The sequence below is a fragment of the Corvus cornix genome, chromosome 7, assembly GCF_000738735.6.
Source record: "Corvus cornix cornix isolate S_Up_H32 chromosome 7, ASM73873v5, whole genome shotgun sequence".
NCBI lineage: Eukaryota > Metazoa > Chordata > Aves > Passeriformes > Corvidae > Corvus > Corvus cornix.
In genome coordinates this window covers 3,520,939-3,536,113 of record NC_046337.1, presented here as the reverse complement: position 1 = coordinate 3,536,113, position 15,175 = coordinate 3,520,939, and the positions used below count along the sequence as shown (strand labels likewise).

Sequence of the window (15,175 nt, the reverse complement as noted above, 5' to 3'; positions counted from 1 at the left end):
AAAAGGTCCCAAAAAGGCTAGCCTTTCATATGAAATACAGATCATTAACACTGGATACACAACTATTTTGATGCTCACTTTTTGTCTGTATAACTGGGATTTGGTTGTACCTATTTCAGGACGTTCTGTACTTTATATCTATGGTCTTTAAGGTCCCTTCCAAACCATTCTACAATATACATATATGTGTACATATGCACACACGCTATTAGCTTCTTTTCAAAACTAATGTATAATGGAGGGGCTGCTTACTGAATCAGAAGGCACCCATCCAATGTTAAGTCACTTCTCTTATTCTCAAACTACTGTCCTGATGACAAACTATAATTTATCAAACAAGTTTCCTTGTAGCTTGCCCTGACTGCAGAAATCACTAAACCACACAGTAGGGACTGGGAAAAGTAGGTGCAGAGTGTGCCAGTTGGCTCACTGGGAAGTGTTACTTAGTTTCACCACAAGCCACAGTTACTCTGTCCCATGGAAAGAAAAATCTCTTCAAGGCTGTTAACTGTCTTCTGGAATATAAAGTCTAGACCCAAAACTCATATTGTATCATCTAAATTTATGCAGCAAAACCGTGTTTAATCAAGGGTGGGGTCTGACCTAGCAACAGCCTACTACATTTCCCTTACTTCAAACATACCTTACATACAGAAAAGGACTGATGTTGTATCAGTCTTTACAAACAGCAACACTGGCAAATAAAAAAGTACATTATTTGGGGAGTCAAAACCCATTTAAGTAAAATTTGTGGCTCAAAAACAGCTCAATCTTTTTTACATTTTGAGACCACTTCAAGAATATAATTGCTTTCTTTGAATATGACATAATACCTGCCAACTCTCCAAAAAGTGGAGAATAAAAGGAGTTTCAGGAAAAAGATTTGGGGTTAGAAGACACCAGTATCAGAGTAATGAGACAGTTACCTGATGAAAGCAGAGATGGTGAAAAATATGATCAAGTCTTATAGAAGTCTGTGTAGAAAAGTGGTTAACAGGGGGAAAGGAGGTTGGGATTGAAGGCTTAAACCTAGCAAACTGAAAATATAAAAATTTTGATCCCCTGAATTTTTATGCAATTTAATGCTTGGAAAACAGAGACACAGCTTCAGCCAGGAGGCCAAGAACTACTTAAGGGCTGAAACACCATAAAACACTTAGGGCAGACTGGCTTTCATGCCATACCACAGAGTACAACAGAAGAGTCTCAGCAGAAGTAAGTCCTCCTCCTTTGTAAACCCACCACCATATCAAAATAACATCACTAACATTTGAGGTTCAACCTCTCCCACACCCATGTCTTGGATGACCTGCTTGGAAGAGCACTATTCCCTAAATCTTCAAACAAGTCTCGGCTAAGGAGGTATGCGCATCCAAAACAGAGATTTAAAATATAGCAACTAAAAATGCCCCTAAAAACATCCCCATGTACTATTCCTTGCCTGGAAACAAAGCTCAATAACAGAGAAATTATGATTTTTATTGACAACACAATAATTTTGGGTACTAGAGAGGCTGAATGAAATCACATCATTTGCTTTTGTGCAAACTCTCACATTATGTGAGTTAGATGCAAACACAGTTACGGGAACAACTGACTTCTCATTCCTAAGTGTGTCCACATTCCAATTAGAATAAAATCATAGAATTCCCAAGTATCTGAAAAGACAACTACATTAAATGATGAGAATTCCAAAGTCAAACACCCACTTTGAGAAGTACTTTAGCCTGATTTGCGCTCACCTGATCTACACTCACCTTTTTCAGAGACTAACTGCAGAAACAGCACCCAAAGAATTATATTTTTGACATAAATGATAATTTCTTAGGCTCATTCTTTTCTATTCCATTCCATATTCTTCCAAATAAAAACTGCCCAAAAATACTTTGCATGAAAAACTAAATGTTCCCAGTGACAACTCTGATCACATCATTCTTTGCACATGAAAACTGAAAGATACAACAACAGCAAGAACCACTAGTTATTCTTATAACTTCAAGACTAAACCCTAAATATAGTAGGTTTTCAAATTCTCTTTCCTAAAATTCAAGTAATATGTTCATCGCTTTAACCAAAAGCCAGCAAAGTACAACTTGTATTGTGCTGCAGGCCATAAAGGGAATGTTCTTTATTTGAGTCATGGTTGGATGAAGATGAAAAGTAGTTTTAGAAAATTTACAACAGTTTTGACACTACTGTGTGTTTCTCGTTACAAGTTATCCCTCTCTATTTATCAGCCTGACTCCAGACCTTTCACTACCTCCAAAAAGACAATTTTTATCGATTCTTCATGTCCTTAGAGCTAACCATAGGAAACTGCCTAGAATACAGGGAAAAACCCTAGTTGAGAAAGAACATGGATAAGAGAAGGACCACAGTGGCTGCTTCACCAAGGCAAGAGAAGCTACAGTTTAAAAGCAACATTCAGTAATTAATTTACCTTTAGCACAGCACTCAAGTGACACTGTGTTCCCATTTATCTATCCTCAGTAACCAGTCTGCTATATAAAAAAATTTTCCCAAGTAAAGAGAATTTACTTTAAATGATCAGATGCCCTTTCTCCTCTTCTCCACCCTAAACTGACACATCACCAGCACTGTTTCCAGTACTTCACAGCAGAGACCTGTATTCTGCTTGTGAATCCCATGGAAATCTTTATTTCTCTACCCCAAGCAGAACTTTCCTCAAAATTAAACTGTTCTTGGACTCATTTCTGGAGAGTATTTGGGAGGCTTGGTTTCACAAGAAACAGGTTGTGCTCACCTGCCTGTGGCAGTCTTCGTTCACTTTGTAAACTGAGACACGGGGTTTACAACAGTCTCAGTCATGGAGCAATTTCAATACTTAATCTTCTAAAGTTGACTTTCTGAAAGATGAATTACCAGCCTTCATGTCAGTCTTTACTGACTGCACCAAGATGCAAATACAGGTCTACAACATGACTACATTATTTTATTGCAGGGCAAACACCAGCCTGCAGGAAATATCCCTGACGTGAGACTGTGCAGGCACCTCGAGGAGCCACCATGACAAGGAATTTTTTAAACAGAACCTGAAAGGGCAAAGAGAGCCTACAACTGATTCTGGAGCTTCCCAGATGATCCCAGGATGTTAAAGCAGAGGTAGAAATGTAGGTAGTCTGTCACCACATGCAACAAAGCCTTGCAGGAGCAAACAGAGCTCTGACCTTCCTGCAAGGTGCCACAGCTCCAACTTACAGGTAAGGCCACATCAGAGACAAGTGACTGCTGCTGTTTTCAAAGACTTGAGACTTAAAGGCTTGGTTAGCCAAAGATTTTCTCTCCTTTTTTTCAGATACTGTTTTCTGTGGGATAACAAAAAAGCTTCCAACTTAGGTGATTCTTCAAAGGACTTCAGGGAACACCTGGAGATCTTGGCAAGATGCTGGACAGTAACACAAAGGCATGAAACACCTACACTGCAATAAGATCAGCTCAGACAAGATGTCCCAACTTGGACATACAATTAAGTGTCCCATTAATTTTCTTGCATATGTGTACAAAGACTTTATGTGCTTACATGAAAACTCAGTAAATTAAAGCTAAGATGACATGAGCTACAACAGCACTTTTCTACCTATGAGGAAGAATCAAACCAATGTTCCTGTAATTTCTTCTCCCATGATTTAAAAGGGTTTCTGTACACCTTCTTTGTGAAATAAACTGAGTAATAATTACCTCATCACAACATTTTCCAAACACTTATCACTGTGCACTGCTCACAAAGAAGAATCACTAAAACCTTTCCTCTCAAAGCAAGACAGAAGCAAAGGCTTCGCCACTTCTTCACATAACAGAAGTTCTCTGAGCAGTTTACCAAAAAATCAAGATACATTATTTCTCAAAGCAAAATAACACATTGCACTTGGAAGATGTGCTCTCCATACTGAATAACACCTGTTACATACCTGAAGGGGTTTCTTGAGCAAGCCAAGTCTCCCCAGGTGGTAATTACACTGATCAAATCATCCCCACACATGTTGAAAAAATGGAGAGCAAGAAGTAAAGGTAGTTTTTAATGGATCAACAGCTTCTTCTAAATTCATTCAGCACATGAAAAGAATAAACATGGAAAATTCTGGCAATACATTAAGGCAATTCTTACACCCAAACAATCTGATAATGTAACATTGTGTACCAAGCCAGTTTTTTTCATAAATAATGATCTAAACAGAATACTAGTCAATTCACCAAAAGATATCAAAAATACCCCTTTATTACAAATGATCCAAGTATCCCCCTTGAGGCTATGACTATCAGAAAACATTTAGTCCTCTCCAGCCAATAATTTTTGGATCTGTTTTATTATGAAACTGTAACACATTTTCAATAACTTTTAGCCTTGCTATACAGAGCAACACAATTTCCCAGAACCCTTTGGAAAAACCTGACACACAAAATGATTCTCAGTCAACTTGTGTATTATTAAGCTGAAAAAAACCCCATATATCGGATCATTTGATCACTGGAGAGAATGGCAAAGTATTGGGAGCTTCAGGACAGATGGACGAACTTCAGGTCACATAAAACACTACCAAGGCTGTATTTGAAGAAAAATGTGAAAGTTTGTGAAAGTGCCCCAGGTGAAAATACTTTGTGTTGCTAAGAAACATCATCCCTGATGATGGATGAATTAAATTGTCTCAGTTAGCAGAGCCAACTCCAGGCATCCCTCGTTTATTAGGGGAATGTTTTCTTGTACTGGTAATTTATTTCAACAGCTACGTACAAATAAAAAGCCCTACCTTAAAATGAAACTGAGAATTTCAGACTTGCATTATTGATGCTAGAAAACAGATTAGTTTACATCTTGAACAGAATTTAATAGCTAACATTTAACAATGTAAACTCTAAAAATGAATATTAATACATCCAGACTATTAAGAACTTACTTTAGGATAATCTGCAGTGAAATATACTGTTCAACTTCCAAAATTACTCTATGTACAATCTAGTGAAGAACAAAACTCTTCAAATATTTCTAAGCACTGAACATCATCAATATGCAGGTAATCAAATTTTAAACATCACTGAGAGAAAAGCATATTCATTTGTCCTGTATTATGATGACAGCAACATAAAAACTATGCATGAAAGAAATTATGCAAACCACCTGCTTTGGTCATGTGGACATTGTCTTAGTGTTTCATCCAATTACTTTTTTAATGTCTTACTTACAGTTTCTCCTGCAGGACAGATTTGTGAACTTAGAGCAGTGTATCTTTGCTTTTCTGAAGTGTTTGCTGCTGAACTCCCACAGATCATACCTGCTTCACCTGCCATGCACTGCACTGAGTGAAGTCCTTTCAAAGGTACAGGGGGAACAAAGGAAGGCCACTGGCTTCTCTCTTCCCACCATCTGCACATCAGGCCAGAGGAGCTCACCTGAAAGGGGAAAGAACAGCAAGCACATCTCACCTGGCACAGCCTTCAGAGCAGGACTCAACAGCAGAGGAGAAGCACAGTGAGCAGGAAGCCCCAATGTAAGAACAGTCCCGAGGTCAGGAGCAGCCCCACAACTGCTGTGCAGAGATGAGGGAAAGGGCAGGGCTTCCTTCATAACCCAGAGAGGAATACGCACGATTTTATGCCACCCAGAAACCAACACAGTTGCTGCACTGAAAACAAACCAAGTGCAAAGACCCATTTTCCAAGAACACAGCTGGCAAAGGGGAGAGTCATTAAAGAAAATGAATTTTCATTTGTCTGATGCCAAGGCTTTGGGGTTTTTCTTCCTATTTGCTAGATTGTGTTCTAATGAAGATTTCAGGTTAGAAGTCCCAAATTTTAGGCCTACAGAGTCCAATTTAAGGAAAAAGGTGGAAAACCCTCTATAAACTGTTCTTTGGATCACATCACAGCTTCCAAGTCAGAAATTACCATGCACAGTTACATGCCAGTAATACACTCAGCTAGTCAATACACAGAGCAGCCAGAGAGGCTCTTCATCCCAAATAACCCCACCACAGAGCAGAGTTACCACCAGAGAGCCCGAGGAGAAGTACTTAACAATGATACCAATTTGGCTGCACTAGAGGAGATGTGTTTCCTGTGGGCCTAATAAGGAGGAGCTTTACAATCTGAGCAGAAGCCTTTCAAAACCTCAGAGGACATGTCTTATCTACACCACTTCTGCTTCTGGAATCCCAGAAATCCTGAAGACAGAAGGCAGATCAGACTGCAGCTTTCCTAGGCACAGATGTTGCAATCACATCTGCCTTAACTGTAAGCCACAGTCCTTGTGACTTCCCAACTCTGTCAGCATCTCTTAGTTGCTTTGGTTCTGGAAACACCAAAAGGCAGAGGCTAAGTGTTTCTGATCACATCAGGTGTAGTAAAACACCAACATACAAGAAACGCATCTACAGATTATGTTCCAAGCAAGTATCAATAAAGAAAAGGTTTTTGAAGCAGAGAGCATTTCTTCCCCTCCTCCCTTCTCTACATGTTTCACAAAATAACACTTCAAATCAGACCTGACTGATCAAAGTCTTTTCTTAAAAGTGTTGACCTAGCAGCCATGAAGAATGACCATTCATGGGTCAGACACAGAAGTATAATTAAAGATAACTCAGTTTCTCTGAGGGGTGTGTAAAAGTTATCACTGACCCAGGAGTGCAGATCCACAAAAACATTCTCCAAGCTTTTTTCTTTTAACTCATTAAAAATTCCCTCCCTAAACACCTATAGCTACAAGATGTCAGATCTAATTTGGCCAGTTTCAGGCTTTGCAGTGCAAGACTGGCACAGACAGAAAGAACCAAGACCAGCAATGGCCCCAAAGACAATGAGAGAATCAGAGCACAACCCAGCTGTTTTGTGACTCCAGCTCTAAAGGCTGGGTCTGCAACAAGGAACAGGTTGCAGGACTCTGAATATAATACGCTTCTTCCTCTTGGCATTTTCAGTGCAGGATTATTTAATGTTTTCATTTATTACTTGGATGATGAACAATACAGTTGCAAAATTTGGTAGTTACCTGGGAAATGCTGCAAGCATTCTGGGACACAGAGTTAGAATTGAGAAAAGTGGGACTAAGGGATTAACAACAGAACTGAAACTGGAGTTTTAATACTGAACACCCAAATTTAAAAAATCCAATTTATAATAATAATGATAGGAGCATCATATACAAAAGATGGTAAGATTCATTCTGTACATCACTGATACTAAGGTTGTAGACTATGTTCAGGTCTCAATACAGATACGGGAAACAAGAGCTCAGAAGAAAACCTAAGCAATCTGGAGTTACACAGCAAGTAAAAAAAAAAGAAAAAAGGTAAGAAAGAGGAGACATACTTCAAAACAGGTTAACAGCAGTTACAAGAATCACGCCCCACTACTGCGATATCCACAGCAGGAAAAAAATAAAAAAAAACAACCCAAGAAGCTTAACAGGTTAGGAAAAAAATTAGAATAGTATTAGAGGAAATATGTTACCTCTAGGGATAGCTAAACAAGGGATTAGGTTATGGAGGGGTTACACAAATCTCCACTGATTGTTTTTAAGACCTAGTAAGAAGAACATGTCAGGAATGGCCTGTACATCTCTCTCTGGCTTGACACTGAACTACATGCTCACACATACAGTACAGGGCCTCAGCACAGAGCAATGACCTCCAGAGATCCCTGTTTTCTTTCCTAAACTTAAAGGCTGCACGAGTTTAGGCTCCTGCCAGGCAACTCAGCAGGTGACCTGACTGCTCCTTAGAGCTCCAAGCAGGCTTTTGATATCTCTCTTTTCTAAATAGCACAGGCAGGCTGTGATTGACAATTTTCTCTCACATGAAGCATGCTACCTTAAATGTGGAATACTCAGAACGATCTGCCAGGGAAATAAAGTCAAGGTACAGAGAAGGCAACAGCAACTGATCCCAGGAATCCAGTTCTGGGAAGGAAATCACAACTGCCAAATCGGGCAAGGATGCACATCCCATTAGCACCTAGAAATACAGACAGTTATATTTTCTCTGCTAGCACCTCCAATAAACAAGCCTTAATAAAAAGAACTATTTAACAAAGTACTTAGAGAAATAAGGAGGGAAGGTTTGACGTTCCTAAGCTTATTTTCACAGCAGTATGAAAGGAAATGAGGTAGAGTCAGAGCTAATTCTCCTTATATAATTTCACATGGAATGATTAGTTCTGCCCCAACAGTAACAGCTTTCCAGAGGGTCCTACTTGTCGCCAAGATTGCATACAGATGCTCTAAGTGTAGCTTGCCTATTCTCCACTGACAACCAACTTAAAAGGCCAATATAATATTCATTTTACTATAGAATGAAACTCACAGCGTGAATAGTAAAATAATGTCAGAGCTACCATGAAACTGCAGTTGCATGTTGGGGGCTGTGACTTTTAAAAGTTTAATCACAAAATGGATTCACAGAGAAGAACTGCAAGAGCAGCCTTGTGCTTCAGCAACATCCCGTGGTCACTAAGGTTGTCCAAAAGCTGTGGCTGGACAAGGAGAGGGCAAAGGCACAGAGGAGCATTCGTGTCACATGCCCTGCTGAATATTTTCCTTTAGAAGGCAGGTTTCAATCATTACTGTGTTAATGCCCCCCCTCTCTTAAGCCTGATTAGGACAGACATTCCACATGCTGAAGGTGGTGGAATTCCTAAGTCACCTGGGTCACTTCTGGGTGAAATACCAATTACTGGTAATTTATCGCAACAAGGCCTACAAAAAGAAAGCCCTAAAAGACACCCCTCAGCCCAATGGTGAACATATCACACGGATAATCCTAAAACTCTTCGCAAAAAAAAAACTTGTAATAGGTATTAGTACTCTTATAAAGCACTGCAGTGCTTTGTGTTTAATCCTTGAATAGACACTGGTAGAAAAGCCATACTCAATTCAAAAATTTCTACCACAAATTCCAGCTCAGCTACTTCTCCTGGTTTTTAGAGGATATATACATTTCAAATATGCATAATAGTAAATTTAACTATCAATGAAAAATTTAAATCACATGCCAAAACAGCATGCAAAATAATAGCATATGAACTTTAAATGTGTGTGTTTTGCAGTTTTTAGCACAACCATTTGTTTTACAAAAGACCTACAGATTAAATACAAAGTACACTATTAGTTTTAGGCACAAGAACAGCCATTTTTTATGCCTTGCCAGAAATAATGACTAATTAGGCCAGCACCACCCTGCAGTCATTTCCATAAATCTTGCCTTTACATTTAAATCACACAACAAGAAGAAAACTGACTTAACAACAACAAGAGCATATTTCTCATTAAAGTTTTCTTAAAGCAAGATCAGGACAAGAAATTATTCTGTAAAGTCAACAAGCTGATGTTATTGTTTATTTGGAGAACTTCAACTCAGACCAAACAGAAGTTTTACTCCAAAATTTGCTGTATTAAACTGCAATCCTGCACTCAGACAGGGAAAACTTTCAACTGGGAAATCACAAAACACAGAATTTCACAGGATTTTTATGGCTTTCTTATTTTGCAAAATCATCTCACAGCATATTCCTTATGTAAACCTTGAAAAGAACCAGAACATAAAAGATGCAATATGTTCAATTACTTGTTGAATTTTTGTTTTCTGGCATATTTGTATGCAAAGTAAATATTAAAGGAGAAAGACACATAGGAAATATGATTCAGATGAAATGAGGGGCTGTACTTAAATTAAGATTTTTGTTTTAAAATTATGGGAATTATGGTGCTTCTGAAAAATCACTTGTTTAATTATATATACTGCGCAAGATACTTATAAAAACACCTTATTTTCACAATGCAACAGGGATTTTATTTCTATTTTATTTACAAAGGTGTCACCTGGTAAATAACACCAATAAAACAGAGTCAAGATTTATACAGGCACATACTCCACAATAAAGTTATTAACACACAACTCTGAGGTTAGCTTTTTTTCCCTCCCCCAAAACTGATTGGAAAGAACAGGAAAAAGGGGATATTTTTCTAAGAGGTGGTCTGGAAATGGAGCTAAGTCACACCACCACTGCTCTGGCTAATCATCCATTCTGAGTTTTAAGCACTCCCAAACATTTCCTTTTGCATGTATGCACAGAGGTTTATGATATTCTGGAAGTTCTTCCATACAATGGCTTTACAACAGGTCTGTTTCTAATATGTACATTTTATTCGGCTTTAGGAGGATTAACCAAAATTCTTAGTTCTTGAGGAAAATAAGGCCTGGCAACAGCAAAGTCCTCAGCCTTCATTCCAACATGCTTGACCACTGAATCCTGCCAGGGTGAGTCATGCCCAACATGGGACATGGATTCCATCCCAAGAAGGAATAAAACACTGAATCATATTAAATCTGCATCCAATTACTTAGGCGTGAACTCGAAGGGTGTGTTTTTATCTCAATGACAGCTTCTAAAAATGACTGTGAAAGAAATCTTGCACTCTGGATGGTGTTTTATCCATCAAGACCATGACCACCACACATTTTCTGTTGCCAGAGGCATGGCCAAAGTGACCTTCTTAAGAACCACGGTTGCACCTCCAAGAAGAAAACATTCCCATGACATTTAGGGCAATTTCATACTTGTAATATTGAGTATCAGTAACACAGACAACCTGCCGCACAAGCAGGCACTGACTGCCCAAAAATAATTTTGGAACAAAACTGGAAAACAGCACATGAAGCCACACTGGTCACACTGTTGTAGAGCCACAATACATACAGATGTTTTCAGATGCAAAACTAACTAAATTCCCCCTTTTTTTGAGCACCCTAACATTAATTTTTTCACAATTCAGCAAATTACATATGTAATAAATTTTGCACATTTGATTATATGCAATATGTAATACACACACAGATATTTAAATCAAAGTTGCTTATACAAGATTGACTTACTTCGGGATTTATGTATCACAACTGCTTGTGTTCTATGTTTTGACCCTAAAAAAATAATTATTGGGGGGGGGAACCAAACCACACTTTGTGCCTGGCCTTGCCTGTTTTCCTCCAACTTCTGCATTTCATCATTAATGTTACATACTTCACTGTTAATTTTAGACATTCCTCCCGTTCTCATTTGGACATCAAAGAGCTACTCGTACCCAAAATACCAGCAATCTGAAATCCTGGCTTCCCTACTTATTGTCGTTTATAACTTGAAAAGATCTTTGATTTCTTGCCTACAGGAAATATTGCTGATCAAAAATAAAACATATATATGCTCCCATGAATTCCTATAGATGGGGTCCAGGATTTACAATAATAGACTGAAGACATGGTTTTCAGATTTACATTTCCTACTCTGCCTGGTGCTTCACACGTTTATTTTTACTTTCACATCTGACATGCAGCAATATGGCCAGCTAAGGTGTACGTTTAAGACATCCTTTGATATAAATCCATGGAGAAGTGAAATTCACACCAGGTTCTGTGTCCTTGCAGCACTCAGGCCCCGCTTCCCCACCAATAACTGCTCCACTTACGGATGGCTGGGGGCAGCCCAAGGCTGGCTCTCCACAGCCCCTCGTTAACAATTCTGCCACCAAAGATTAAAGTGATCTTCCTGCTTTACAAACTCGGGAGAGAACATTTCTCACATACAAATGGCAAAGAAAACCAACATGGTAGCCAGCTTTTTTTCCTTTCTGAAATGCATGCTGCATGAGTTCCTAACAGCCTTGAGTATATATTTAGAGTTTACCCTTCACTTCTGCAATTTTTTAAAATTAAACATAATAGTGAGTTATACAAGCAATTCCAAACAATGAGAGACTCACTCTGTTCAAGTCAGCAAATCATTTGCTTTGCTTTTGTTACTACTCCCACTACACAACAGCTCCTATCTCAAGCAGTAGAACAGTCAACACTAAGATGTAGTTATTTATACCAGCATTACAGAATAGAATCATTCAACAGTTCGGGTTGGAAGAAAACTTAAAGATCATCTCATTCCAACTCCCTGTCATGGGCAGGGACACCTTCCACTACACCAGGTTGTTCCAAGCCCTATCCAGCCTGGCCTTGAACATTTACCACTACTATAACTAAGAATAACACATATACCACTAAAAATCAAACCTTAAAATATATTTTCAGTGTGTTTCCCTACAACAGAACACAGTTCTGTTCATGCAGGAATGTATGTGTTACATATACCAACCCAATTTTTATAGAAACAGCAGTTACCACATTCATTTAACCAGGTAACATATCAAGTCTATGGACAAGACTTCCTCATTGCAACCGGAAGAGATAATTCAAGACAATATTCCAGATCAAATATTTGCTCAACAGCTGTAGGAGAGACGCTTTACCACCATGGCTCTCCCAGCCTGGACTTCATGGGATTGTTTTGGACAAACATATTCTGATCTTGTGAAGCCAAACAATGAGATGCATATATACTTCACTTCTCTTCTGTAAGTTAGATCCCAGCTTACAGACAGTAAGGAATTTAAATACAGCAGATGGCTCTAGAACTCCTGGCCTTCTCTATGTCAGGAAGTGCTTGGCATTATTACAGCTTCCAACAGCCATTCAGGTTTTGCACAAGCAGCTGATTCCAAGAACCCCAAGCAAAGGAAAGTACACTAAAAAAGTGCTGCTTTGATGATAAAAATCATCTATTTAAACACTTTCACCAGTGCAGGACATTGGTCAGAGACCACAAACCTTCACTGCTCTGATCAAAACAGAAAGGAACAAAGACAATTCTGGAAATTGGGACAGAGGCCTAAAATGCTCAAGGCATGTGGCTCTGAGCTATGGGCTTAGAGCACTTTGCAGTCACAGGGCATAGAAAACATTTGTAAAAAGCTAAACCAGGAACTTTTTGTTTTCATATTCTCAAATTTTATTGAGCAAAATGTTTGAGGATAGTTTATTGCTTTTACCGGCCACTCCAAAGTGGGCCTCCAGCCAGCTAGGTCTTTAAAATATGTCTATATCTCTGGTTTTAAAACAATGTTAAGGAAGTTGTATAACTTTTACACTGGCATCTGAGTGACTTAGCAGCAAAAGCGACAGGTTTCAGCTGTAACACAGGCACTTTGCAAGCTACAAGGCACCACTTTTCCAACAGCACCTGTTGCACTTGGTATCGATCCTAATGCAGGCAAGGGATCCATAAGGGTTAATTAACAGGTGTGTAACTCAGGGCAAATCCCAGGAGACTGAAATTCAGGTGTACCAGAAATCAAACTGTGCATTTTATCAGCTGAGGGAGGAAGTTAGTGCTCCGTTTGTAAAGTACCGACACCCTGAGCTGAGCAGAGTGCTCTCCCTAGGTTCCTATCATTAAACGGGGAAACTGACCAGAAAGTTTGCAAACAAGTCAATTACAAAGCATACTTGTATATTGCTACATTTGTAAACACCAAGGTGTTTATACTATGTTGAGAATAACCTTCACTTCCTTACATACTTACAAACCCCAAATAAAAGCACTGATTTAAAATCCAACATGCCCTTAATTGATTTGTGCAACCTGGATTCACAGCATTTGAACTGACTACAATACACCTGGACTTTCAAGAAGGGGAAAAAAGGATGAGGCAGGAATACACTCTACATTAGGCCTTGAAAGCCTCAATTAAAATTCAAAATTGTACTTTGTATAGAGGCTCTTTACATAAAAACCCTGTCATGGTTAAGATTTAAGGTTAACCAGGTTAATAGAGTCCAATAAAATAGCTCTATTGAATTATGCTAAGCCATTGTTATAACCCACACTAAAATCTGCTACCTGACTATTGGGCTCAACTCTGAACCATAAATTAAGCTTCAAACTCTTTTCTACACTTCTTTAAAAAAAGAAAGCATATGCTTTTGCACCTTTAAAAGGTTTCTCTCCTCCAGTCTGCTACTCCAGTCACCACAGTCATGTGTTAAAAGATTTGTGCAGACCTGCCAAGTCCCATTCATCCCAGACACACTTTCCTAAAGTTGGGATATGTTTACAAAGTAGATTTAAGCAGCTCCTCTGCTGCAAAGTGTTCTGTTCCACGGCATTCTTAGCTTAAAATAATAAAACCGATATCCTAAAATATACACATTTTGTAAAAGTAGTATTTTTTATGGTTTTGTTTTTCTTCTTCTATAAAGCTTGATGGAATGCCAAAACTAAGGGTGCAATTTTTCCAGACTCCTTCACCAGCAGAAGTGCTTATACGTATAAACATTTTAATTTTGATACGTGAAATCAACCCGGGTTCGGAGTTCGCCGCTCCCTTTAACTGCTCACAAAAAGCAGCCCCTGCCCTGCACACCTCGTATGTCAAAGCAGAGGAGCAAAAGAAGAGCGTCTGTAAGAAACACCCTCCCCACGAGCACTCCGAACGCGCGGGCCCCGGCGGCGGCTGCGGCGCGGTTCCCCCGCGGCCCAGGCCCGGCCAGGCCGCGCTCCCCGCCCGGCCCCGGGAAGAGGCCGGAGCCGCCGCAGCCGCTGCCCGCGCTCCCGCCCCGCCGGCAGCCATGTTAGAGCGGCGGGAGGCGGCACCGCGGCTCCCCGGGGAGCGCCCCTGCCCGCCCGCGGCGCTCGGGGCACGGCGGCCGGGTTCCCCGCCCAGCCGCGGGCCCGTGCTCGGCGCGGCCCGCAGGTGCCGGGAGCCGCGGCGGGCCGGAGCCGCTCCTCTGACTCGCCTCGCCCAGCGCGGCGGAGCTCGCCCGGAGCCCCCTCTCCGCCGCGGTCCTGCCGCCGAGTGCCCGCCCCGCTGACCCTTCCCTCCCTCCCGGCTGGCGCGGGCGGCCCCGCTCCTCACCCCACCCCGAGGGCGCTCACCTCCTCCTCACTCCCTCCTGGAGACCGTCGGCACCGACGCGCCGGCGTCCCGGCCCCTCCCTCAGCTCAGCGCCGGCCCCCCCTTCCGCCCCGCCGCCCGGGGACCCTCCCTGCCCGCGGGGACAGCGGGACGGGCCCCGGGGGCTCCGCCAGGGACAGCCCGGCTGCCGCCGCGGGGCACGGGGAGAAGGAACCCCGAGCGAAGTGATGGGGCGGGAACCAGACCGTGCGAAGAAAGCAATGAGCCCCTTTGCAAGAGTTTTGGGAGTAGGGAGGGGTGGGAAGAATATATAACAAGGAGTTGTGCACCAGGTGGGCTAAATAAAAGCAATTAGAAAGAAGATGGTTTTCTGTGAGAAGCAGCTGAAAGGAGTGACAATCAGGGCTGTTGCCAGTTAGATATGATTAGGAG

The 15,175-nt window shown here is 40.9% G+C and overlaps 1 protein-coding gene across 10 annotated transcripts in view; it reads right to left on the bottom strand.

Annotated features, from left to right (window-relative positions):
* GTDC1 (glycosyltransferase like domain containing 1) overlaps positions 1-14,856 on the bottom strand; it is a 172,534-nt gene extending 157,678 nt beyond the window's left edge. For 6 of the 10 annotated variants that reach the window (XM_039554864.1, XM_039554862.1, XM_039554866.1 and 3 more), the window contains exons 1-2: positions 14,764-14,856; positions 5,289-5,406 (exon numbers count right to left, since the gene is read on the bottom strand). The gene's annotated coding sequence lies outside the window, so the exon portion shown is untranslated. The other 4 variants (XM_039554863.1, XM_010407171.4, XM_019290519.2 and 1 more) reach the window with 4 other exon arrangements.
* Positions 14,857-15,175: the final 319 nt, after the last annotated feature.